We start from the raw sequence: 26,528 nt of genomic DNA, 5'->3' as shown, positions 1-26,528 counted from the left end.
GCTGCAGCTTGGAATTAGATGCGTGCAGTTTATACAACCAGATTACATGACCTTTCAACTTTTGATACTTTAATGTACAATAACCAGAGAACAAGAATGATTTTAGTAACAATATATATTCTCCTAAATAACAATAGTAATATAAAGGTAAAAGGTATCAGTATCGGCTTTAAAAGTTGGTATCAGTCAAAAAAATTTGGTATCAGTGCATCCCTAGTTCAGTTTCTCATCAAATTCTGTATATACAGCATGCTGTAGAACAGAGTATTAGATTTTGGCCAGAGGCCAAGCACTGGACCTAGAAGGTCATTCAGCACTGAGAAGGAAATTAAGAGTCAATCAAAATGATCAAGAAATCTGGATCTGTATTAATCACTGTCTCAGAATGGACTGGCTACAAATTTTGGGCTGATTGCCTCATTGAGCTGTATAAAAATCACCCTTTTGGTAAACCTTTGGCTATAGAGCTGCTTGATACTAATTACATGACACTAATTACATAACACTAATTGCAACTGAAATTAACAAAGGAGAAAATAAAAGTTAGAACAGCTGCTTAAGACTAGCACTGAATTTTGCAATAAAAAATTTAGACACCAAATTCTCTACAATTTCACAGAATTCAAAATATTAATATTGTCGCCTTCATAGGCCCACTTCAAGAACAGATGAAAATGCATAGCACATAACATGACATGATAGAGCATCAGACCATCCCGTTCAGAAGTGATGGCACAAGAGAGAAGACGAAACAATTAGAATAAAATTAAAGCTTAGCTTTGTATCTTCATCTACAAATATTTGGAAAATAAGACTTAATCTTTGTGCGGACATGCACACAGTGGCACAAGACTGCTTGGAGACATTTCTCAAACTGATAACGCTCAAACTACTATTTAAGCCTTCCGGAGTGGAAGGGTCTCTACCGTACATTGCGTAGCTCTAAAATAAACACACTTAGCCTCAGAGTATCAAAACTAACGCTGACTATCTTCACATTTGATTAGGATTTCTGAGTGACTGAGCTGGAATGGCAGGACAGATAATATGTAGCATGAACATCGTGGCCTACTAGAGATTCTGAGGTCATTCTAAAGCAAGTCTCAGATGTGGACAGTCCCCTACATTTAAAGAATAGCTGCTCAGACCTTTGAGGAGCATCGCTTGTCAGGTTGGTAAGATATCACAACCAGAGGTCATTCAGTTTTAAATGCAGTGACACCGATTTCACTAAATATGAATAGACCTATCAGGAGGCCACCTTATAAACTTCCATTTTTCTAAAAAAAAATAATCAGACAGTCATACAAAAGTGAACAATAATCTCCCAGGCCACTTTCTCATCTTGCGAGGTTCACTACCCATATCTGATCCTCGTAGATTTATTCTTGAATTTAAGTTCATTTTAAACTTATGACTATGCCTAGAAAACTTATATATGTACAAGCATAGATGAAAAGGGATGCACTCAATACAAGTACAAAATTAAGTCCTTTCTCAACCAAGCATATACGAAGAGGAAGCACTGTCAGTACATATTGGAGAGCCAAGTCCTCTTTTTAGAGCTTCAAAACTACCTTGAAGTTTCCTCATCCTCAAGAAAATATAGACTTTGCTCTGTGCATCTTGAGTCTGCGAAAAAATCAAATCTAAGAATAGCTGAGTGCTTGATTTAACGTCTGTTATTTGACTGCCTACTGGTATTCCAGGCAATGACAATCAGTGACGGATCCAACCACCACCCGAAACTTTAAATTAAATGAGAAAGCCGACTTGGCCTCTGAACATCAATTATATAAATATTAATAAATAATCAAAGAACACAGGAAAAAAGTCATGCAGTGAAAAGGACAGTGAGAAAAACAGAAGACATCATTTGGTAAGACTCACAAAGTCTAATGCATCATTACTGACCAGAATCATCTGTAGTGATCACTTAGGAACCTAAATGACCTAAATGCAAATGCAACATAGGCCTATAGTATTTAAGAAGACAAGTGTAAAATAAAAATACAAATACGTACGTACGTATATCTAAAAAACCACAGAAGCTAATGCAGACTGAGTAACGAGAAACATTAAAATCCTTTTGTGCTGTGAAAATCAAAACTTCTGACAGAGCAGAAACTGCTCCAAGAAAGAAATAAATTCCTAATACATATCTGGAACCTGTCGGAAATATGACGGGACAAACTAACATATATAGTTAAAGCTAGACACAAACTATCATTATATACTTTTTTCTTATTTAATAATGGCCAAGTTAAAAATTGTGGAGTACCTGACTAAAACACCGCACAGGAGCTAACTATTTTGTTTATAAGTGCACTTAGTGAGCGTTTCCTTAGCGCTCGTCCTATCTTGATGGCTTCCACGTAGTCTTACAGTATTTTGTGTTGAATATAGATATCACACATCTGTTGCTGACCTGATTGTGTAGATACATAACAGATCTTGAGCTGTGGGCCAGAACATTATATCATATGCAGTTTCAGTCTAATTACAGATTATGTACTGCACGTCCTAATGAGTTTCCAGTACAGATAATTTTTTCAAACTGTACGAGATCAACTTTTCAAGCCGTAGCGACATAGCAAGTGGCCCCTTTGGAAACAGAGCAAGTAACATCCACGTTCAAATTGTCTACCTGAAGTAACTTGACCCCTAAATATATTCAGAGGCCACCTTAAAATTAATAATTCCATGAAGAGAGAAGCTGACTTATGACAGTCACCACAAATTAAGGATCGTTCTTCCAAAAATGTGTTAAGATACATTTTTAGCCTTCGACACAAACATAACACTAAAGCAGTATAGCTACTGCGATGAAATGAAAAAAATGGAGGGTCTATAAAGAGCTATTTTCTGTTATATGAGGCACTCCCAGTCTGATATTCATTTGTACACACTGTCTGTATATTTCGAGATATACAATTCACAATGAAAGTTGTAAATTATCTTGTTAAAATTTAGATAAAATACCAAGTCACAAAGTCCTTTCCATTGGTATTTAAATCAATACTACAGCAAATGAACAACTCTTCCTCTTGGCAAATTTCAGAAGCATTTTGAGAGAGGTCAACGTAGTGGAGGCACTCTTGGTGTGTGCGTATGGGATTCCTCCTCGGGCTGCCCACGAGACGAAATCTGAAAGTGGCAAAAAGAAATTCAGCGTAATTTGACTCGTTTACAAAAAATCTGAACTAAAACTTCCCTTGGTATACAGTATGCTCGGTGAGACATATGAATAACCTTAAAATAAAGCTGCATATAAAATTCAAACCACAAGCCATTTGAGGATCTTCATGTCTCTAAGGAGTAATCTTTAAATAATAATACTGGCAGTTAATTCCAGTTATTGGCACCATAAGGGGCTGATAATAGAGTTATGGTGCCATAACACACCTAACAGAGTGGTGCCGTACATCGCAGTTTCAATTAATGGTGGTTTTCGCTCATCGGCGCACCCCTGGGAGCAGAACCCCCGCTGATAACGGGGGACTGCCTGTAATAATAATGTCCCGCATATGATCGACAAAATAAGGTAGGAAATCTAAGTGGCTAGAAATAGCAAACACCACTCATAAAACGCATACTGTGCCAAGCGTTGCTCTATGAAGGGACCTACACCAACTTGGTTACCATTTGAGAGACCACCGTGGACATTTCGTGTCATATGCCGCCACATCACTATAGTAATAAAACTGATGATGTGTCTCGTATCATATTCATTATCCATATAAAAAAAAAGGTAGGTAGTAATGCTATCCTCACATTTCATCTCCTTGCGCTGGATTTGGAGACCCAATCAAGCCTGCTTTTCCTTTTTTAAATCGGCCAACATCTGGTCCGGTTCCTTTTTAAAGTTGGGTAACGTCCCGTCACACATACTACTGTCGCCATCTTCGTCCTCTTCGTTGACATTCAGGTGTCTGGCAAACTCTTCCTGCTGCTGTTTCTTCCACTCCTCCTTGATGGGAGAGGCTTTCAGAAAACCGTCCCAAGACAGGTCGATCAGCCCACCCTGGTGGGCTATTTTTGCCTTGACGCTGTGAAGAAAATAAAATTGATTTTATTCAGTGCAATCTAAATGTCTGTAACAATTCTGATAGTTTAAAAATAGGACATCATTCCACATACAGTACATAGTATATAATTTCTCCCTAATTACAATTCAACACTTTCAGTAGCACCTCATCTTAAATGCTAAAGGGGTTTGGCTTGCTTTGAGGTAAGCAGTAAAGTCCATTAAATGTCAAAGGCCTAATTAATGATAATAATAATAGTAAAAATCAACGCAATTAACCTTTCTTCTTCCTTACCGAGCTGCAAAAGAAATTGCAGATTCATCTGACTTTCTCCGCATGGCGGGCAGGTACCAAACGTTGCAGACGATGGCCCAGGATGTCATCATATGCAGCAAGTAATGATAAAACTTGTCCTGCCACCAAAAACGCGATCGCCAATCTGGCGTCGAATCGGATGGCAATTGGGTAGATGACCGTGTCTGATCTGCGGGCAGAGGGTTTTTTCGAGTCAAAGCAATTATGCAATTCGAAGAAACCAGACATGCAACTCTGAAATCAGTTGTATTGGATAAAATGTTCATCAGCAAAGGTCACTTAGGATATGATCTGAACTACTAACCTCAAACGCTCCCTTTTTGAACTGCATCACGGACGTGTTGTTGACGCAGACGCCTTCCGGGAAGATCAGGATGGGGGGCATTTTTGGGTCGCTGGCATGCATCTGCAATCTGACGAGACGGTTTAAAAGGGTTGCAATCAACAGTGAATTTAACTCATTTAATATTCAACCACATTCAGATGCAGATGACATATTCTGTAAATGGGTAACTGGTTAATAGTACTAAGGTTACTGTGATCCATATAATTACATCTTGTAATTTAGAGAGGAACCTTTAACACAACAAATTCTGTTATGGCAAATGGAAAATCTGTTTTGTGTCATGAAGTACTTACTGGGAACACAACAAAACTACAGTCCCAATTTGGAATGCTCCCAAAAAAGCTAATCTGTCGAGTGAATCTAAAAATCTAAACAAAAACCAGAGGGTTTTGCTCTTACTTGTCCATGACAACTGCTCTCTCCTTGGCTTCCGAACGCTCGAAGAAAATGTGAGAAGATGCTCTGCACAGGACAGAGGACAAGATGCCCAGGACTCCGGAATGTCTCTGACCCACCTGGGAACAAGCAAAGTTATTATCACTGAAGTCACCCTAACTACAAACAAGTTTGTAAGTTGGTTGCTGTACTCTTCACTGAGGCCTATTTAAGTACAGTACGAAATGAAGTTAATACAGTACATACTACATTATATACTCATTTGCAAGTAGGGTGGTGTCTATAGTCATTTACACTTACCATGTCGTAGCAGTGATGCGTTGCCAACACCAAGGCGTCGATGGGGGAGGTGTGGTTCGCCACAGCGATACCTCCTCCTTTGGGGGCATTGTCAATGTCGTGGAAAGTCGCCACGAGCGACAGTGACCCAGCTATGAAGTCAAAGGAGAAGACCAAGAGTTTAGAGTTGATCCACCTCTTGAGGGCACACTCTGGCAGCACTCCAACGGCAGACATGCACAGACACAGGTTGACGAAGCCCAGCAAGAGGATTATGAGCCGCAGGGGGAAAAGGATCAAGTAGCGCACGAGGATCCCCACCATCCAGCAGAGCGTGAGCCGGAATGAAATGAACTCGTAGGCCTTGTTGGTGCGTGACAAGAGGTTCCACTGGGTCAGCTCCTCTGGCTCAAAGTACTTCGTGACGCTGTCGTCCGTGATGGCGGCCATTCCCGCAGCGACGTACCCCAGAATGTGATCGAGATGAAAGTCCTCTTTGACGCCTTTGTCCATGCCCGGAGCTTTCGGATGGTTTGGCAGGAAGATGGGTCGGCTAATGTCATCCATTGGAGTCTCTGACTCATCGCCGATGTTTTGAAAGAGTGGGAGCCGTTTTCTCTCCACTCGATCGTGCCCGAAATTGAAGAGCTTTGTCAACACCTCAATGTAACGCCTCCGCAGCCCGAAGTAATGGTGGACTGTCGCTGAGAGCAGAAGAATGACAAACACAATGCAATAGACAGACCACACTAAAGACCACAGGACCTCCATATTTCTCCACTGTTGGCTTTGCAACTCTACCGACTGTAAACTCAGAGCACGGAAAATACCTTTTCTGTCCCATGAAACTGTTGTTCACAACTTGCTCTTCATCAACACATATTTTAAACATGACCCCACATAGATAAGACACCACTTGAGACTTTGTTAGGCTCTACACTTAGATCTGTCTGTATTTGTTAAGTATTAAAGCTAGACCCACATATATATTTTCATATAAAGTCTGGTCCTACAAATATTACTAAGGTCCACATACCACAATAAAATGTTATTTTTTATGGCATTACTTAATGTGAGGCTTATTACACTTATTCTGAAAAGATGAGAAGATATTTACAAACCACATTTCAAAACATTAAACAAAACAAAATGGAAAACACTCCCCAACTATCACATGTACAAAGAAGCCAATGCAACCAAGTTTACAATTATAATATGGCAAATTCGAGATGATTTGTACTTTACCTAGATATAGCTAACCAGGAGCCCTTTTAATTAGGAGTATTCCTGACGTGAGGTGGAAACAGTCATTGCTTAAAAACAAGTTGGTTAATTAGTGGTAGGTAGGTGAGAGAAGGGGTACCACCCAATCACCTGTTGGTAACACAAAACTTTTTCCTTGGATTTGTTACTTTTTCCTATGAAATTACAAACTCGCCTTTTAATTACTCAAAGGTGGAAGCATCACCACCTTGAACTGATGCCAGGGACATCTAATGTAGCTGATAATGTGAGTTCTCATGAACACTGGATGGATGCTACACTCGTCTGATGACTTATAGCCTCTGTGAGTCTGACTAAGCCTCCTCATGAATGCCGGTGCTATCAAATAAGTGCAGACAATTGATACACAGGCCTAAGATATCCGGTCCTATTCTTATAGCACCCCAACATCCATCTGAAACATACCATAAGAAATCACAGAGGAAGTGGATAATGAATTTCAAATCTCTTGACAAGAACTGATGGGTTCTGAGTTTTTGCCACCAACTCAGGAATGCAAGAGGATGAAAGTGACCCACAAACCTCCAAATGCCAGGCTAGATACAAGAGACCATGCAGCTTACTAACATACTGTACTTCACCGAAATTAAAACTAGTTGAAAAAGTTGTGAGTATGGGATTCCCGTCTGAAGCTTCCCTCGGTAACTGAGGAAGGTAAGTCACATCCTTCTTTGGGGGTTTGAGTTTGCAGGGTGTTTGAAGCTCCATATTAGCATCGACAACTGATGAGGAATGGAGCCAGAGCAATATCCTTTCACGGCATGGACTGAAAGGAACTTCTCTCAGTGAAACTGGACAAGGAAATCTGCAATCGATTGTTGAGTTGCTCCAACTGGGGAGAGACCATGAAAAGAGAGCAAATTCATTGATTGGCTGGTTGTTCCCGAGCACCCTTCGAAGACTGGGGGCCGAGGAAGAAATAGCCTGACCTGAAGGCGGGCCACAGTGGCACGCGAAGACCCAGAGGTCTTGGTCGCTGCCTGGTGGACGAAGCGGTTGCAGTCATTGGCCCATCACTTGTCCGCTGCAGCATCCACCAACTGTCTAGGGAAAGGTCCATTCCTTAGGGTTAGTACCGATTCAGGACCGATGTGCCTGATGATCCCATTCAAGATGGTGTCCCTCCTCGGTACTGTCACAGTCTCTTGAAAGCCAAGTCTTCCCCAGGGACGATAGTTCCTGAGGAAGCAGCAACCTTGGACACTGTGAAAGACCACAGGTCCAGCCAGGAGACTGCCATGGCAGTAGCCTCCATGTTCGTTACTAATTGCTGAGAGAGGGAGACCCCCTAGCCATTGAGGTGATGCAACGAAAGGTCCAGACCTAGACACACTAGCCCTGGATGAGAGCTTGTCTGAGCGATTCTACCGAATTGAACTCTCTTGCCCAGAAACAAGATTGTTCACTTGATCGAGTATACTACCCCTTCGACAAGTGAGGACCGCGGCAGCCTCACCAAAACCTTGGGTTCCTTCTTAGGTTTCCAAAAAGGATTTGAGGCATGAAGTGTAATCCACAGAAGAGGCCGTGGCCCCTTCCCCAAGATCACTGTGCTGATGATTCAGTGCGATGATCTATGCAAAGGTCCTCTGTATCTAGGGGGTGTCCGCATCTGAAGAAAAGGACCCTTGAGTTCTTCCAGGGCGCAGTCCTCCCACTCTACTCTCACGACAGGAGGGAAAACCCCGATAGACCCCTTGGATCCATCCTGAACTATACTTGGAAGTATGACCTGGTCTACCTTAAAACCAAACAATAGACGTAGGCCTTTTTTGTAGACGATCTCTGAGGAGCAGACTCCTCAGAGTTCCCCCTGATTGCATTTACTTCCCAGTAAAACCCCAAGAAGTTGATGCAACAGGTGAGGAGGCTGGGCACTCGCCTGTCTTGCTGGCAGAACCAGTAGGAGAGGTGAGCCACGCATGGTCACTAACCCACAGTGGTGACGGCAGCGATGTTCTATAAAAGAGCACTTATGCCTTGGCGAAGCACTCCCATGAGGAGAGTGGAGAGGTTCTTGTGAAGCGAGCCAAGTGCTCACCTCAACAGGGCTGAATGATTGCGCGAACGCACATGTGGGCTGGGAGGAGTCAAGCGAGCTGCTGGCTGGCAAGAACATGCGCCATCCTTGCCATGTGCCCAAGTTTTCTTTGTGTGTTGAGGTGCTAATGACTGTTATTGTGCATCGGTAACAAAGATAAAACTCACATAAACTTATCAGATCAAACATAACCGTAGATAACGTTGAGAGAGAATAATTTTAATAAAAACTTCAGGTCTTGAAAGAATACAGTTTACTGCTGTTTTCACGCCGATAAAAGATAAAAATACTAACGTAACGGTAAAGCTCATACTACGAAGAAATCAAGTGAAAATAGTGAATGGAATCACGTAATTTTCCTTAACCAATAAACATGCCCACAAAGCAATCTGTTAATGAAAAAAATAATTTAGTTCCCAACAAGACACATTAAATTCGTATTTCAACTTAAAATTAATACGAAAGTCGACTTAAAACTAACATGTCTTATAATGAAAAGATTACCTTGTCTAATATAAGTAAAGTATCTAGATATTCTTTTATACTAACTAGAAACAAAACAATTTGCTCCAAATTGAGTTAAATACAACGAAATAAACTTGTATTCCCCATCAGCTGATTTCCAAACCAAAACATTGACTGCTTTGTCAGCATTTTACGAAACAATATGGAACATGAGAATACATACATACAATATAATAGGGTAGAGTAATGTATGATTTGTAAAAGACTCATGGAAATAGATGCATATTCCTTATTTTTTTAATTCCATAATTATATGTAGGCGTCAGCAGCCTGATAGGTATCACTCAATTATGCCGATATCGGTCCAAATCTTAGTCCGATTTACCATGGTATCGTATCATCATAGACTCTAGGCTAACTTGTTAATGTTATTCAATTTCTCTTACTGAATTATCATGTGCCAATATGCAAGAAACCTAGAGAATTAGCTGAAAATGATATTGTTATGATACAATAAAGTTTGTTCATACTTACCTGGCAGATATATATAGCTGTATTTTTCTGAAGTCCGACAGAATTTCAAAAACTTCCGGCACACGCAGTGGTCGGCCAGGTGGTTAGTACCCATTCCGCCGCTGGGAGGCGGGTATCAGGAACCATTCCCATTTTCTATTCATAATTTTTATTTCCACTGTCCCCTGAGGGGAGGTGGGTGGGTACTTGTTATTATATATATCTGGCAGGTAAGTATGAACAAACTTTATTGTATCATAACAATATCATTTTGTTCATGAAAACTTACCTGTCAGATACTATATATATAGTAGCTGAATCCCACCGTTGGAGGTGGGAAGGGACAGAATAGAAGGATTTTGGGAAACAAATGCATGCAAGATGATTTACATCTTGGTTCCACCTGTTAGCATAGCTGGCTTCGTGGTTATAGCCACGTAAGTCTGCTGTGCTACTAGAGTTGCCAGCGAGGTAGACCGACCTATAGCTGGTGCACTCCAGATATCTGTCAACAGGGGCGAGACCACGACGTGACGAGACCATATTGACCATACCATGAGAGCTAAGAAGAAAATAAATATATATATAAATATATATATATCACCACCTGACCAACCTAGCCAAAGTTAAGGTGTGTTAACTAAAGCTGGCCTCACACTAGGCATTTTTTTCTCGAGCAGTGAGCCGTTGCTGCCGAGAATGAAAAACCGGGTTGGGAGCTTTTTAGCTCGAGATTCTAGCTTCCCAGCGGACGGAGCAGCCAGCCACGAGCCGCGAGCCACAGCATAGTATAAACAACAAGATGGCTGCTGCTGATAGGACGTACTCTCCTGAGCCACTCTTGAACCCACAAACGTTTTTTGTTACTCTTGCAATTCACATAAGTTTCCGAGAAATAAACCACTGCAGCGCATCTTGCAACAGTCCGACAATTTCTGGGCGCCATGATGATATCAGCTGATCAGTTTTGTTTTACTTTTCCTACGGCTCCGAAACCACGAGTTCCTAGTGTGACGATACAACACTTTTGCTCGCGAGCATCGGCTGGATGCTGGCCAAAACCACGAGCAAGAAATGACTAGTGTGATACCAGCTTAAGGCCTAAGAGTTAAGAAGTCGCCGTTGTCGGCGATTCAACAACTAAATTAAGAGCTCTTCCTAACCATTTTCTACAGGATAGGATGAATGGTACTTCTTGCCCCCAAGATTGTGTCTGCAGACACGTATGGCCCTAGCGAGCAGCAGATCTCATATGCCATCTTCACATCTCGCAGGGAGTGTGAAGTGAACACAGAGTTGCTTCGCTAAAACATGGTACTCAGGATGTTGCTGAGTGCCATGCTCTGTTGAAATGCTTCCAGAGGCCGCGCCCTCACCTCGTGAGCATTCAGATAAAAAGATTTCAAATCTTTGTGCAAAACAAAAATGAAGGAGCATTTTTGAAAGAACTTCCTTAACCACTAAAGCCAGGGTGTTCTTCGATATGGGCAGTCTGGTCTTTTTTCGAAACACTGCAGATTGCCCGAATGCTTCGACTTCTTGAGTTTTATGTAGATAAAACTTGAGAGACCCGACAGGGCACAGGACTCTCTCTGGCTCCTGCCTACTAACTTGTGCCATCCTGCTTCAAAGCTCCTGGCCCAAGGACAAAACGGGTTTCCATTCTTAGGCCACAACGGAAGGCTTAGAGAGCACACCGCCTTGTGTTCTCTGAAGCCAAAACTTGTGACGATGGCTTAAAATCTCTTTGTCGTATCTAGGGTGGTTAGAAGAAGGCCTTCCTGATCACATGCAAGAAGTTAACAGGTAGGAGAGGTTCAAATGCTTTGACATCAAGAACTTCAGACTACGTCTAAGTTCCTTATTGAAAGCTTCGATCTGGACATGGACAGTCAGTCCGTCTGTACTAAAGTCAGGTGACCGACCAGTTGACCAGTCAGACGAATCAAGGACAGCAAGGCTGTACCCTGAAGACCATAATGCACTATTCTTCGCTGAAGGATGAGTGTCTAGACTGCCTGGGCGATTCAATCTAAGCAAACCTTGGGGGGTGTATCAACGCAACCCAACGTCGTCAGCGAATCAACTCCTGAGCAACCCCTGACTCGAGCTTCTGGTGCCAGGAGAAAGGAGCGAGGAGCAAAAAGGCGATTCAGTCCCGATGGAAGAATGCCTGACAGTCCAACCTGGTCTCATGTTACACGATCATCGGGGGTGTGTATAAAAACGCAACCGACTTTGTCAACAAGAAACTCAGGGCTACTATATGTCGCCTGATCTCGCACGAGTGTCTGACTCCGAGAAAACAGGTGAGACAAAAAGTAGATGGTGAGCGAGTTTCGAGATTCCACAGAACTCAAAGATCGTGAAGGGCTTTGTTGTTTGACAGAAGCAAATCTCTGAGCCCAAAGGCCGTCAACAACATATTTGCGTATTCTTTAATAGTTGTGACTGCCAGCTTATCCCATTCTTCAGACGGAAAGGGAAGACGGTAATCTTATTCCTGTCAACATCTCGATAGTCTGAACGTAGTCAGACTCAGAGCGGAGAGGTTATAGGTACCTTTCGAGTTAGAGTAAACTGACTCTCTCGGAAAAGGTCCTTGGAGAGTGAACTAGGAAGGACGTGACCTCTGTGAATCCAGGATCCTGAAGGCCAACATGGGGCGATCAGCATCATTGTCGCTCCCTGTGACGTCATAAATCCTCTTATTACATTTCCAAAGCGATTGAAAAAGGGGAAAAGGAAAAGAAAAAGAACCTAAACATCCATCCCCGTTCAATATCATAGGATGGCGTTTAATGTACCGATCCCGGATCGAGAATAAGGGAGCAGAGAAGAAGAAGCCTCTTCGTCCTCAACATATCGAAGAGAAGAATGAAAGGGCGTCCCTAAAGTCTCCACAACTCTCAACATACTTCTAAAGAAAGATTCCACTCGGAAGTCAATAGTTGCTGCCGTCGATCGAGACGATTCGTACGGACTTTTGCAATCGTGTAACGAAACTCTAGAGGATCGTTACATTCTACGCCTGTTGTTATAATAGGCTCTTTCTCGTAAACTCGAACAGGGACCGAGAGAAGATACTTCTTAAGATATGAGAGAGCTGTGGAATATCCGAGTTGATCTGGACCAGTGGTTCCAAAAACTCGTTTCGAGGACTGGAGGGACGACCGAATTGCTTCTACTTCTTTCAGATTAAGATCCAGGACATCTGAAACCCTATCCAGATGTCCGGCACCTTCTTTCTATCACCTCAGGTGATACTTGACGCACTGAGAGATGTTCAGAATCATTCCTAGATCTTGAATAATATTTCAGTTTCCCGGTAGGAAAAAACTGTGGAGGTCTGAATTGCAGTCTATTCAGGGAAACAAACTTCTTCAGGAAGGAAATGGTCCCCAGCAAGCTCATCCATTCCCTCCCCGAGTATGCTTACTTCCCTAATAAGGCTGCGCTTTGCCTAAGCAGGAGAGCATATAATAGTGCAATGTTGCGGTAGACTCGTAGTTCTATACCGTGCGGTAACGAGCACCGAAAGGATTAAGAGATATCTCTGTTGAACATAGTAAGGCAAAACGAATGCAATGTTTATTCATTCATGTAAGGAATCCCCTCAATCTTAGGCTAAAGTCCTTGATTGTAGGGCAGAGATAGTTAGTCAGTCAATCCCGCAGGAGAGAGAGACGTAAACTACCGCGCATGACAGCGAACGAGCTGGGACTGGCTCGGTTGGACTGGAGCGGACAGTGACAGCAGCAGCTTACATTCGTCGTCTCTTACCGTTATGCGTGGGTTGCCAGCTACTCTATTCTACGAAGAAATAGGTCCGTTATTTTTGAGCAGAAAGAGACTCTCAAGCTGGTATATTTAAGCGAAACAGAAGGCACTAAATATAGAAGTGCGTTTGTGTCGTCATAACACTATCATACAACGCGTAAAAGAAAAATCGGAAACTCCTGGTAGGCTGCAGGGAGTAACGATTAAATGCCCTTAAAATAAAAGACAATAGACCTCTCGGTTTGTCATCCGAAGAGGTAATTACAGCAAGCTATATGACTTGAACCAACCAGTAGTAAAATAACGCAAGGCAAAATATGAAATTGTTATGATACAACAAAAGTTTGTTCATACTTACCTGGCAGAGATATCTATAGCTGAATTCGGAAACACAGCTACATACATATCTGACAGGCAAGTTTATTGAACAAATCTTTGAGAATCGAAGCGGATAGCTCAAGCTTCTTATGTTATTGGACATAAGCGTTCATTGATGTAGTCTACAAGTCTATTACTTGTACGAGTCTGTGATTGATGAATGAGGGCTCTTACGAATCTTGTCAAAATGAGCTTATCCGCTTACGCAATATAAAGTTATTGAGATGTTTGTCAATGAGAACTAACCCATTTACGGGACAAAGAGATATTTTGTCAATGAGGGGATACCCACTTACTTGACAAAACGATAGTATAGTATTGTCAATGGGGGAAAGTCACTGAATTGACAAAACATAATCCAGGAAGTCGAGCATATTATTTTTCCCATTCCCGTATCAATCGAGGAAGGGGCAAGAATCCTGATAAGAGACTGGGCTTTCGGCAGGTAGGACCCCGATGTTCAACTTCGGCAGCGTAGTCCCGAACTTAGGAACTAACAAAATTTATCATCTAAAAAGCCCTTTCAGATGGACTAAAAAGCTTGCAACTTAAATTTATTGGCAGTACGGCAAAGGAAGTCCTGTCTTGCGCTTTACCTGAAGAGCGTCCTCTTGATGAGTGCTTTTGCAAGAATCCTACTGAACGTAGCCGAGCGTCATGACGTGCAGGGATGTCGAGCTTTTACATAACCCGTAACCGCCTTATCACAAAGTCTTGACTGCGGTAGAGCAAACAAGATCTTCCCTTGAGCTTTCCTTAACTCCATCCACCTTTGCGAAAAGCAATATTAATTGACAGAGACCTCTTGAATCGCGAAACCCGATGTCTTGCTGGGTTTCGAAGAAAAAGTTGCCTGTTCACGTTTAAGCTTCCTTCCGAAGCACTGCTTAGCTTCACATTCTTTGCAGGTGAGGTAGAAGGTATCACCGAAGGTAGAGGTAAAAATTCTTTAGGCCCAAAATCTGAAAACAAGAGCTTGAAGAGTTAAACAGAAACGTTCAGCCAGGCGACACACCTGGCGTGCGCTGGTGCACGCTCGGCGTCCACTGGCGCGCGCTTGGCGTGCACCCGCGCGCGCCTGGCGTCCATCCGAGCGTCCCGCCCAAGCCGAGCGTCCAAAGAAGCGTGCAGAGAAGCGTCACGCTCCTGACAGGCGTCAAAACAAGCGAGAGGAAACTGCCTCAGGGAAGAGCGAGATACATCTCAGAGAAAAATCCGACTGCACGAAGCAGTCTCAGGAGAAAGGGTTGATCGTGTAAGAATACGAGGGGCGAGGGAACGCCTTCTTCTTATTCTTCACAGAACCAAAGCTCGGACGTCAGTGCTCAAAAGCGTCCTGCTACTATGACTTCTTCTTTTTCGTATTTCTCGGTGGAAAGACGTACACATGTTCAGGCGACGTTTGCCTTATTACTTCTCACTGAAACGCATGATGAGAGAGAGAGAGAAAAGTGAAGCGTCCTCCTCTATAAAGCTTCTATTTAGAGGGCGCGAGTCCTTCCGAAAGCTCCAACCCCTGCGCGGGAGGACGCTTCGGAGGACGAGAAGCAATCCTTCAGGATTCGTGCACGGGCACGCACTTTGGCAGTCTGGGGATTTACATCAGAACTGCCGAAGGCACGCCAGATCGGTGGGGGTTCCTCGTAACCCTCCTTCGGCTTTCGACATGCTCTCTCCCCGGGTCCTGGGAGTCAAGCAGAGGTCCCGGCCTAGAGGCGAAATGAGGCCGATCTGACGCACCCTCCACTACACTAAGCCATTTCACTATTGCTCTCTAAAGCAAGCACTTTCGATTCTAAGTTTACGAATCGAAAGAGTATTAGAGAAAGGGCAATAACCTCTACAGACACTGTTTTAGGCCCAAAGGCAACATTACAGGTTAGGAGTAACAATAACAGAAGTAGCACTCTACACAACAATGAAGGAGAGCGATCACCTCTCGCAGACATATTCATAACCCGTAGGCCATACTACAGGGTTAGGCAAAAAAAAGTCTACAGGAAGGTTAGCAAGTTCACTACCCTGACTTTTGTTTACTGATTAATTGCGTACATACGAATCATACGTCTTCCTTACGGAATTAGACATGTTTACTGATTAATTGCGTACATACGAATCATACTCTTCCTTACGGAATTAGACAAAATCTCACACTCCTTACATGACAAAATCTCAACAAAAGAAGCAAGACCCGTACCCCTCGTGCATACCAAGATGCGGATCTACTGAAGCTTTCAGTAGCCACACCCTGTCTTAGCAGACAACCCCCTCTGAAACTAGCCTAACTAGATTCAGATATCTTATGCAAAAATGAATCAAATTCAAATCAATTTAAGATAGCGTATGCCTAGCCACAAATCCAAATAAATAAATTAAAAGATAATTAGGATACTTAGCGGCAATGAAGTTTCCAAAATCCTAAGACGGAGGTACTGAAACACAGTGTTTCCAGCACCGGCGACAGAAAAATTATGAATAGAAAATGGGAATGGTTCCTGATACCCGCCTCCCAGCTGCGGGAATGGGTACTAACCACCTGGCCGACCACTGCGTGTGCCGGAAGTTTTTGAAATTCTGTCGGACTTCAGAAAATACAGCTATATATATATCTGACAGGTAAGTTTCATGAACAAATTAATAATTACTATGCTGTATATGTATAAGTATACTGTGTAGTGGGGTACGCTACCCTATATGTAAAGATGGTACTGATTACCCTAGTGTAGGCTAGGCTATATTCGAGATATGACAATTTGTCCAAAATTGCATTTTTCCTAACTATACAAACCTGAGGTCCTTTTACAATAGAAAGGTACTAGCGGCAGCTGGATAGGTCGTAAGCTTTCGAAACAAGGGTTCGGTAGTTAACTGCTTGTCCGACAGGCGCGCGCAGCGCGACTGGGAGGTAAACAAATCACTTTTGCTTTTGGCCCAAGCAAAAACTGCAGAGTGAGGGGTGGCATGAGGTGGGACTATGTGTAAAAGGACCTCAGGTTTGTATAGTTAGGAAAAATGCAATTTTGGACAAATTGTCATTTGTTCCGACACGGCATACAAACCTTCGGTTCCCTTTTAACAATAGGAGACTCACTTCTTGGTGGGAGGAATCTGAGTCTTTTGTGAACAGACTGGTGTTCGCCCAACCTTGGAATGCCTCCCTGGTCGTAAGAGCGAGGGAGGGATCCAAGCCTCTGTCCGATTGATCGGGGTGTGCACCGCAGGATCAATGGTCAGACCTCTGGACCAAGTACTAAGAGAGAGGCAAGCGTATCTCTTCGTACCAGCCAAACAAAGAACAAGTTCCTATTTTCAAGAGGCAACATAAAGTTATGGTTTGTCTCTTGTTGGCATCCACTTCCCCCCCCTTGTAGGAGGAAGTGGTGGATATTCGCTCCCATCCCTAGTGAAAGGGATAGGATGGGGCTCTGTCGAGTAGCTCACCGGCATCTTGTCCTTATCCAGCAAGGTGATGACCGTATCCCTCTACCCACAGGTAGAGGGGGAGAAAAAGATAGGAAGAGAAGCCAGTCACTCTCTCATTCACTTATCTATTCTTACAGTCACACCAGGACTCGATGCTGTTTCAGCCTGCTAGGGTCTGGGTTAGCTACACAAACGTGTTGAGCAGCCACCACGGTCCCAAGGAAAAACGATCCAAGGACCTGTGGGCAATATCCAAAAGGTAGAAGGTAGGTGCCAGTGGTCTGGTTGTACCAGACCCCTGCCTTCAGTACCCTGCGCCACGGAGAAGTTCTTGTGTAACTCGAGGGAGTGTACTTCTAGGTCATCTTGGTCTGACGAAGAGTCTTCAACACAGCCTGGGATGTCGAGTTTCTTCAGAAAGCGCGGTCGCGCTTTCACAGGACAAAGCAGCATCTCCTTCGCATCGAAGGCGGTGAAGTCCATTAGGGAGGGGATTGTGAAGGACTCTAACCGATCGTCAGGAACCGGGAAGGGTTCTGAGTCTTCGCTACGAAGTCGGTACGAAATCGAGCGTCACGAATCCCCATCCCCTGGATGCTTGACTTCGCAGGAAAAGTCATGCAATTACCTCAGAGGAAAAGAAGGGATGGTCGTATGACCTATCTCTCTTCTCGACTTCGGTGATGTCCTGTACCCATACTGGTCTATCCGTCTGCAGCGAAGTGTCTCACATTTTCCTCCTATCTCCATGCAGTGAAGTTCTTCTCGGTAGTGGATGGTGGACACCGACACTCAATGGTGGGTGTCGATGGTATGGGTACTGTGACAAGCCGTTAGGACGAAGAAAGAACTGTTATGGAACAACCAGAACTAAGTCCCACAGCGAAGTTCGTAACTGACTTGGGCGCTATGACAGCTGCCGACTGGACTGCGTTCGGTGAGGATCGTAGTTGCAATAAAAGCGGAGCGCTTTTCAGTAATGAAGACACATGGAAATACTGCCTGAAGAACGCTTCTCATGGGGCTGAACATTTGGAAGTAGAGCTGTCAGGTCGGAGAGTAGGCGATGTCTTCTGACACATTCTGTTAATTCGGGCGAGCAATGAATAATTGCACACCTACGAATACGAGAAATTTTTTGAAGACAAACCTCAGATGTCTGCAAAAATCATTCGCATTATCGCGGTGCGATGCAGCGGGAGACTAGTACAGACTTCTGTTACCGTGCGTAAACAGAAAGATGAAAGAGTCCAAGAGATATCTCTGTTGAAAATTCTCGCAATGTCGAAGGCGATGAAATCGAGCGGTCACAGCAGTAGATGGTCCCTTCATTATTGCGAGAATCCCCGTTAATCAGAGACCTAAGTCCCATGATTGTTGGGCAGAGATACGGTTCGGTAGTCAATCAAACCAGGGGAGAGAGAGACGTAACCGACCGTGCATCTCCGAGACCTAGCTGATACTGAGCTGCTATCAGGCAGTTCAATACGCAGTAGCTCTCGGTGACTCGTCATCCTGAGTTGCCAGGTAATCCATTATTCCACGAAGGAATGCGTTCGGCTAGAACCATCGAGCATAAAGAATACGCTCGAGCAATTATATTTAAACGAAACGGATTTCGGTAAATACAAAAGCTGATTTGGTGTTTGTTATGACAATACCAAGTATCTAAAATCGAAAACTGATAACTGCTGGGAGGTTGCAGGCAACCCCGAGTTGCAGTTCAATTAAGATACAATTCGTCTCGGTCACAAACCGTAGAGTTAACTACGGTAATGCGCCTACCCCCCGGACAATTCAACTGTTAAAAGAATCATGTCGCGAGGGTAATATACGTAGTATATTTGTAGGTTCTGTACCACGACCTCCATCCTAAATTCTTTTCCTCTCGAGGAATGAGAAGAATAAGGATTGGAGATCGAACGCCTTCGTTCTCTAGTCAAGAGAAAGAAGGAGAATCTTTCCCAAAGGAAAGCTTCAATGGTGAACAGAATACCGAAGACGATAGTTCAAGCCAAACTGGAAGTTTCCCGTCCGTTCTTCTCTATTCCAGGTTAATCGCCTACTATGAGATACTCTTCTTTCAGCAGCAGTCTTCTTCCAAATGCTAGAAATTACAGGAATTCGAGCATAAGCGAGGTTCCCGATTATCGTGTAACAATTATCGGGAATTCTCGCTCACTTTGGACCGTGGTCTCGCCTAAGTGTTTGGAGATCGTAAGAAACTCTAACACTCTGAATGCGCTAGAAATTCCGTAGAATTCTAAGCAGTCTGCGAAACCCCCACCGAATTCGTCAAACGATATCGGCTGGTGGTCCTCTCGATTCCCGTAGAAATCGAGAATGGGGCAGGATCCCTCCTCAACGACCGGGGCTTACGTCAGGTAGGACCCTCGAAGGTCCTCCCCTGGTAGCGCAGTCCCCAACGTGGGATCCTACAGAGAAATCTCTGTAGGATCCTTCCCCTTTCCCTCGTACCGTAAGGAGAGAGGGAATGGGGGAGGAATTGGATACTCGCTCGCCTTCCCAGTGGAACTAGCAGTTGGAGAAGAGTAGGAGCAGCCCCATCGCCTTGCGGCGATGGCCTCTCAGAGTCTGGGAAAACGTATCGTCAGGAGAAAACGTTTTCCCGAGGAGGGTTACGAACTCTCACTGTCGGTAAGGGTCTGCCGCCACTGTGAACGTCTTCTGGGTGGGGCTGATTGACACCTGACAGGAGAGAGCCGATACCGTCCTCCGACTCATTCCAGTCCTCGTCGAGGTCGAAACCTCTCAGGAGGACCGAAGGAGTATTTAAATACGGTGTCGAAAGACACGTAGAAACGCCGCTGTCGCAGTAGAGGAGGTTGGAAGTAGCTGATCGACCGGCCAGAACTGAGAGAGCCTTCTTGTCCGGAGACGAGAGACTCTGGTTCAAGACAGAATCGGCAAGCTCCGATCGCGGCAAACCCACCGTCGGTTTGGGTTCCCTCTGGGCCCCAAAACGACTCGAGCAGAGACATGGGCTCTGCTGGTGGGAGCGGCGATCCTTCCCCCCGGTCGTTGTGCTGACGAATCAGTGCAATAACCTGGGTAAAGTTACTCTGAATCTCGGAAGTTACAGCGTCTTGAGGAGTAGGACCGTCCAGTCCCTCCAACAAGAGCAGCTCCCAGGACCCTCCTCCTTCAGAAGAAGGGCCAGCAACAGATCCCTGACGGTTGCCTCCAATCACTTGCGCGTACGTCCTGTTTGGTCCTAAGACCAACCTGGCACGTGCGGCGTCGTGACGGGATCGTGAGCGGCGCATCCTCTCACGATCACTCCTATATACCTCGCTCTTCCTGGCGTATGCCGAGGAAGTTGAAGGTATCGGAGAGACAGAACTGACGCTACCCCCTCTCCCCCTGACGGTCGCCTCCAATCACTTGCGCGTACGTCCTGGTTGGTCCTAAGACCATACGTGGCACGTGCGGCGTCGTGACGGGATCGTGAGCGGCGCACCTCTCACGGTCACTCCTAGCTACCTCGCTCTTCCCGGTGTAGCCCGAGGAAGTTGAAGGTAGTGGAGAGACAGACCTGACGCTCCCCCCCGCTCGCTGGCAGGACCAGCGTACGTGGGGGGCTGCAGCCGATCACCAACCCGCGGTGGGATCGATCTGCAGGCCTGGCCGTGCCGCTCCCCTATGGCGAGCGGCTCGACTGAGAACGTCGACGCTGATGTCTAGCGTCAGGCGAGACTGTTGTGGTTACCGTCTCCGCCCGGTCCCGATAGGAGCGGCGTCAGGTGACCTGCTAGGCTCGTTGTCGCGGTGAGACCGGCGAGCGTCCTCTCGGCGCGTCGAGCGCTGGTACCAGCCGTGGCTTGGTACCGACGACCGCGGGACCCCTTCCTCGCCTCAACCCGTGGCTGGTCAGCGACCGTCACGTCAACCCGAGCAGCCAGCTGGTCGCTGCGAGAGCGTCCATGGCCTAGCGAGAGTCGTCTGCACGACACTCGCCAGTCTTCTGCTCCGCGCTTCGGTCTTGGCGGCGAGCGAGCTCGAGTGTCAAGACTTTTGGCTGGACGGTCTCCCGCGGGAGACCGTCCACTCGGTACTTCTCGCTAACGAGAAGCCGAGGCGGATCCTGGTTTAGCGGCAGAACCGCTAGAACCAGGCGAGGAAGTGCCAGCCGAAGCTGGTACTCCTCTGGTCCCCGTCTTCTTCTCCTTGGTAGAAGAAAAGACGGCCCTGTTCCCGAGGGAGCAGGAGGACCAGCAGAAGAGCTCCCCGAATCGCCGGAGCGAGACGGGCCCTTAGAAGGTCCCGAAGGAGCCTTCTTAGGGGGAAAACCCGGGTTACCAGCTGGTCGCTGCAAGAGCGGCCGCTGGCCTGGCAAGAGTCACCTGAGCGTCTCTCACACGCCTCTGCTCCGTGCCGCGTCTTGGCGCCGAGCGAACTCTGGCGCCGAAACTTGGCTGCACGGTCTCCCGAGGGAGAACGTACACTCGGGATCCTCTCGCGAACGAGAGACCGAGCCGGAACCTGGCGTAGCGCATCGCCGCTAGCACCAGGCGAGGAAGTACCAGAGCTAACCGATACTCCTCTGGTCCCCGACTATCTCTTCCTTACGGAAGGGGAGACGGGCCCCGCTCCCGAAGGAACAGGAGGACCAGCAGAAGGACCCCCCGCCTCCCACCGAGGTGGGACGGGCCCTTAGAAGTTCCCGAAGGAGACTTCTTAGGGGGGAAGGCAGCCTTCTTCTTCTTCGGCTTATGGGCCTTAGAAGTTCGAAGGGGAAGAGGCAGCAGCAGACGATGAAGACGAAGATGACAGCTTCCTCTTCTCCTCTTTCCTCGTCAGCTTCTCGCCAGGACAGTCGTCAGGTCCTCCATCCAGGAGGGAGCCGGGGCAGTTGCCGAAGCAACAGGGCCCGACTGCACCTGTCCGGAAGGACCTGGGACTGGGGAAGACACACCGTGGGCAGGACCAGCATGGACAGCACAGGAATCAGAGCGACAGGAACAGCAACCAGCTCAGGAGCGGACAGGAACAGCAACCAGCTCAGGAGCGGCAGGAACAGCGGCAGCGGTAGACCCAGAAGGGACAGCCAAGCCAACAGCGGGAATCACATCAGCGGCAGGTACGGCAGGCCCAGGCGATCGCCTCGTAGAATCATCGGCAGCCAGCGGAACCTGGGTCCTGGCGGCGGTCCGGCCGGGGCGAGCTGCTGGAACAGCGGAAGTCTGGGGCAGGCAAACACAAAGAAAAACAGGCGGCGGCGGCAACCCCACCTCGGTACGGCTGCGGCCCTAGTACGGCAGACGGCGTCATCGACACAGCATGGGGAGTGTAGACCAGGAGGGGGGGGGAGCAGCATAAGCGGCCGTGGTAGTAGTGGAGACCGCCCCAGACCTCGCTAGACGCTGCAGCAGCCCGTGGATGCTAGGCACGCCCTGCCTCCGCGGTGGTCCATACCTGTCCAAGGTCGTCTCCCACGGATGTAGCACCTGCGGTAACATAGATAGATTAGTAAGAGGGGTTCCCTCACGCACGGGGGGGGAAGACATGCCCCACCCCGAACGCAAGGAAGACCCCAAATACAAAATACAACGAAGAAGCTGAGCGGGGGCAGGAAGGAAGACGAAGAATCGGATACCAAGGGAGTCGCGGGAGAGCTTTCCGACGACTTCCTGGCAGACCTTCGCTTCCCCCTACCCCCGCACAGCAGTGAAAAGTAATATGAAAATGAAACAGAATACTGCCCTTGCGATTCACTTCATAGAACTTAAAGGGGAAAAGATCAGTTCCCCGGGTAAGAACGGAAACTTGATCCAATAATTATGATGCTATCATAAATATATATGAAAATGAAACAGAATACTGCCACTTGCGATTTCATTTCACATAAAAAAATCGTAAGGATCAATTCCCGGGTAAGAACGAAAATTGATCCAAATTAAATTCATGCAAATAAATAAATGAAAATGAAAAGAATATTGCAATTGCGAATCCACTTTCATTGCATTCTATTATACAAAATTAAAATTGGCTCGTGCCGAGCGCAAACACACACTCGGTAACGAACGCACAGGGCAAACATATATGAAAGAGTACTTACATTTTCAATTACACACTTTCGCCCAAAATACATGACTCGGCGCGAGCGCGCCCGCCCTCGGCACCGAGGCATAATTCAAGGGTTCAATTCATGAAAAGAGAGGAAATCGCCGCATCTACGGCGATAACTCCATGTTGTTCATAATTAAGTAATGAAAATGAAAACAGTGTCTTACAGTTTCATTTTCAAGTCAAACAAACCATTAGTAGAAAACACAATATAAAACAAAGCATACGACGATGAAGCGGGCAGAGAGCGATGACGAACACGTCCTTCACCCGCGGCCGAAAGCAAAAGTGATTTGTTTACCTCCCAGTCGCGCGGCGCGCGACTGTCGGACAAGCAGTTAACTACCGTTCTCTCCCCTTGTTCGAAGCTTACGACCGTTCCAGCTGCCGCTAGCTACTTCCTATTGTTAAAGGACCGATGGTTTGTATTACGTATCGGAACAATTGTTTTTTTAATCAACATTTTTTAAACTTTACAATAAATGATAGAAAAATTGTTGTATATTATTATTTATTCTTTTTAAACATGGTTACTGGGAGATCAATAGGAAATTTTAAATGCGATTAATTTGCGAAATTTATTTTTTATATAATATTTTTAAAATCATCACCCGAAGATAAGTACCAAACGCTGCACCCTGCGGAGCTTTCCGTATAATTACTCAAATTCCAACTTCCCGCCTACACTAGGCCTACTTTCAACCAAGCTCGGTTCGGCCTAGAGGGATATGACATGGAGAAGCTACATTAGCCGCGTAAAACTGAAGACTACCTAATACCGCGTACCACTAGTTCAGTAATGACCGGTTTATGTGGAATACGGACACCTTGCTTAGTACCACCCCTTGCCCCTTGGGGATGAACGCAAAGACATAACCCTAAATAAAACCAGTACATAGTCTTGTAAACACAATCGAAAGACAGACATAAACAAAAGGGGGTGAATATTCCGGTCTCGGCAACTTTCGCGAACCGAGCCACATTATTAGGCTTCAGTTTTACCCTATATAACCAACCTAAGGCCTAGGCAAGGCGGCTACTCAAGACAGTAAACAATTTAGGCCTAATTATTAACCGGGGGGGGGGGGGGATACCGAACCTAACTTTAAACTTACGGACAGAAATGAGCGAAAATGAACCTAATCCATATTGCACGTCAAGTATGGGGTTCTAAATCTAACCTAACCTAAATAGGCCTGGGTTATAGGCTCAGAATACGATCACACGGTCAACCTAGGCCTTTAATATGACATAAAATTCATTTAAAATAATATATAATAAAAAATACGTAAAATATTAACGTTTAACGTCACTAAAACGAAACCGTCACATAGGGTACTAGGTAGGTAGGTAGTGAATATTAATTTTAAAATATTATAAATAAAAATAAGTCGAAATTCACAGCAAATGGCACCCGAAAAAGAAACATTCAAAACATTATCAGGAGCAAAATACTATGAAGAAAAAACATTCATAACAATTAATAATATAGATAAAATATATATAATAAATCCTCGAAAGCTACGTAGGTTTAAGCGTAACCTTGGCACTCCCCAAATCTCAGCCCTGTTTCCCCCAACCAATATTTCACCCCAGGACCCACTATGTGGGACCCGGAAGTTAAAATAGAAGCCAATAAGGACACGCCCACACATTTCACAAAGAGGTTAGAATGTCTTTCTTAGTTAATTCAAGATTAAATATTAAATTTTTGAAATTGCAAAAATACGTAGATTCCGTCGACTCAGGGTGAAGGCGGAGATGTTGCCTATGTGACGGCTCCTCCTGCTCTCGGTGATCATCTTTATTCATTTTTTGCATTTTTAAAATTTCTTTTTACACTTTTAACATTATATCTCTAGCCCTTTGTGTTCTTTTATCTTTAAAAGAAAAGCTTCTTGCTTTATTTATCCAAATTTCTTGATATTTATTCAGGGAATCTGCAACATGTCCACCATTTTTTTTCATACTGAGATATTTCATCATCTTTCCAATTGATTTTCGCTTTCTTTACGGTATTTCTCTATTTTTTTTTCAGTTATTTCTTCTTTAAGCAATAAGTCTTTCGCTATATTTTCCTTTCCTTCTCATAGCTCTCTCTCTCTCTCTCTCTCTCTCTCTCTCTCTCTCTCTCGTCTCTCTCTCTCTCTCTCTCTCTCTCTCTCATCTCTCTCATCTCTCTCTCTCTCTCTCTCTCTCTCATAGGACCACCATATTTTTTTTTTTTCATTTTGTTTTGGCGTAGGCAATTTTCTACTATAAATGTTAATTTTTCATTCTTGATAATGCACTAGTCTTATGTTGTCATACATAGTTTCCTTAAAATGGAAAAATAATTTATTGTTTTTCGTGGAATAGATAGTACTTAAATGTTTTATCCGCTTCTAAGCTGAGTTTATTAATGAAATTATTATATGGATAAATAAAAGCGCAATGCCATATATTATTGCTACCCAAAAGCAAATAATGATTGAGATTTCACAAAGGAAAAACTAAACTTCTACATTTAAACATTCAAAATAATAAATAAACTTGAGTTTATTTTGGCAGGGACTAAAAATCGTTTGGAAAACTTTTTTATATTTGCCTGAAGATAATTAGTTACAATTTCGAATCGCAGACAAGGTATGTGACGTAGTGTATAGGTTAGTTATGCGTTGAGGCATATTACTGGCCATTATCTTTGAAATTTCGCTTTTAGAGTAAAATTATGTTGAGTGTTCTGTATTAATAAAAAAAAAAAACTGGTAATTGCGCCACAAAGTAGTTGACCTGGGAAAAAGGAAGAAACAGTAACTAAAACAATTAAAAAATGATATTAACGAAGGAAACATTGGCTAATGTATAAGTGTTACTGTTAAGAACATGAAAATTATACTTTATAGATTTCAGTTCTGGGAAATCGGTTGATAAAACAGATGAACTGGTTATTGAAACACTATGATGCTGGGTCTTTTTGCTATGGGAAACATGGAATAAAATATGGATAAGATAAGATAAAGTTTAGAAATGAAGGCTGAATTAAAATTACTAACGCCATTTCTAGACTGGAATATGTTCGAAGGTAATAGGATGAGCCGTTACATAGGCCGTATTTCAAGTAGCAATTTTGTTACGTATTTTTTCAATATCTAGTCTTTGACGTTATTGTCTCTGCTTTCTATAGTTTTAATTTCAACAAAAACGCAAGTAA

General features: G+C 44.6%; 1 protein-coding gene and 1 pseudogene across 1 annotated transcript in view; both read right to left on the bottom strand.

Moving 5' to 3' along the window:
- The window catches only part of LOC135204630 (osteoclast-stimulating factor 1-like), a 258,090-nt gene that overhangs the window by 155,189 nt on the left and 76,373 nt on the right, over positions 1–26,528 (bottom strand). The gene's annotated exons all lie outside the window — the stretch shown is intronic.
- On the bottom strand, positions 1,179–25,120 carry LOC135204849 (glycerol-3-phosphate acyltransferase 3-like; annotated as a pseudogene).

The sequence above is a fragment of the Macrobrachium nipponense genome, chromosome 47, assembly GCF_015104395.2.
Source record: "Macrobrachium nipponense isolate FS-2020 chromosome 47, ASM1510439v2, whole genome shotgun sequence".
Lineage (NCBI taxonomy): Eukaryota > Metazoa > Arthropoda > Malacostraca > Decapoda > Palaemonidae > Macrobrachium > Macrobrachium nipponense.
This window is presented reverse-complemented; position numbering and strand designations above follow the sequence as displayed.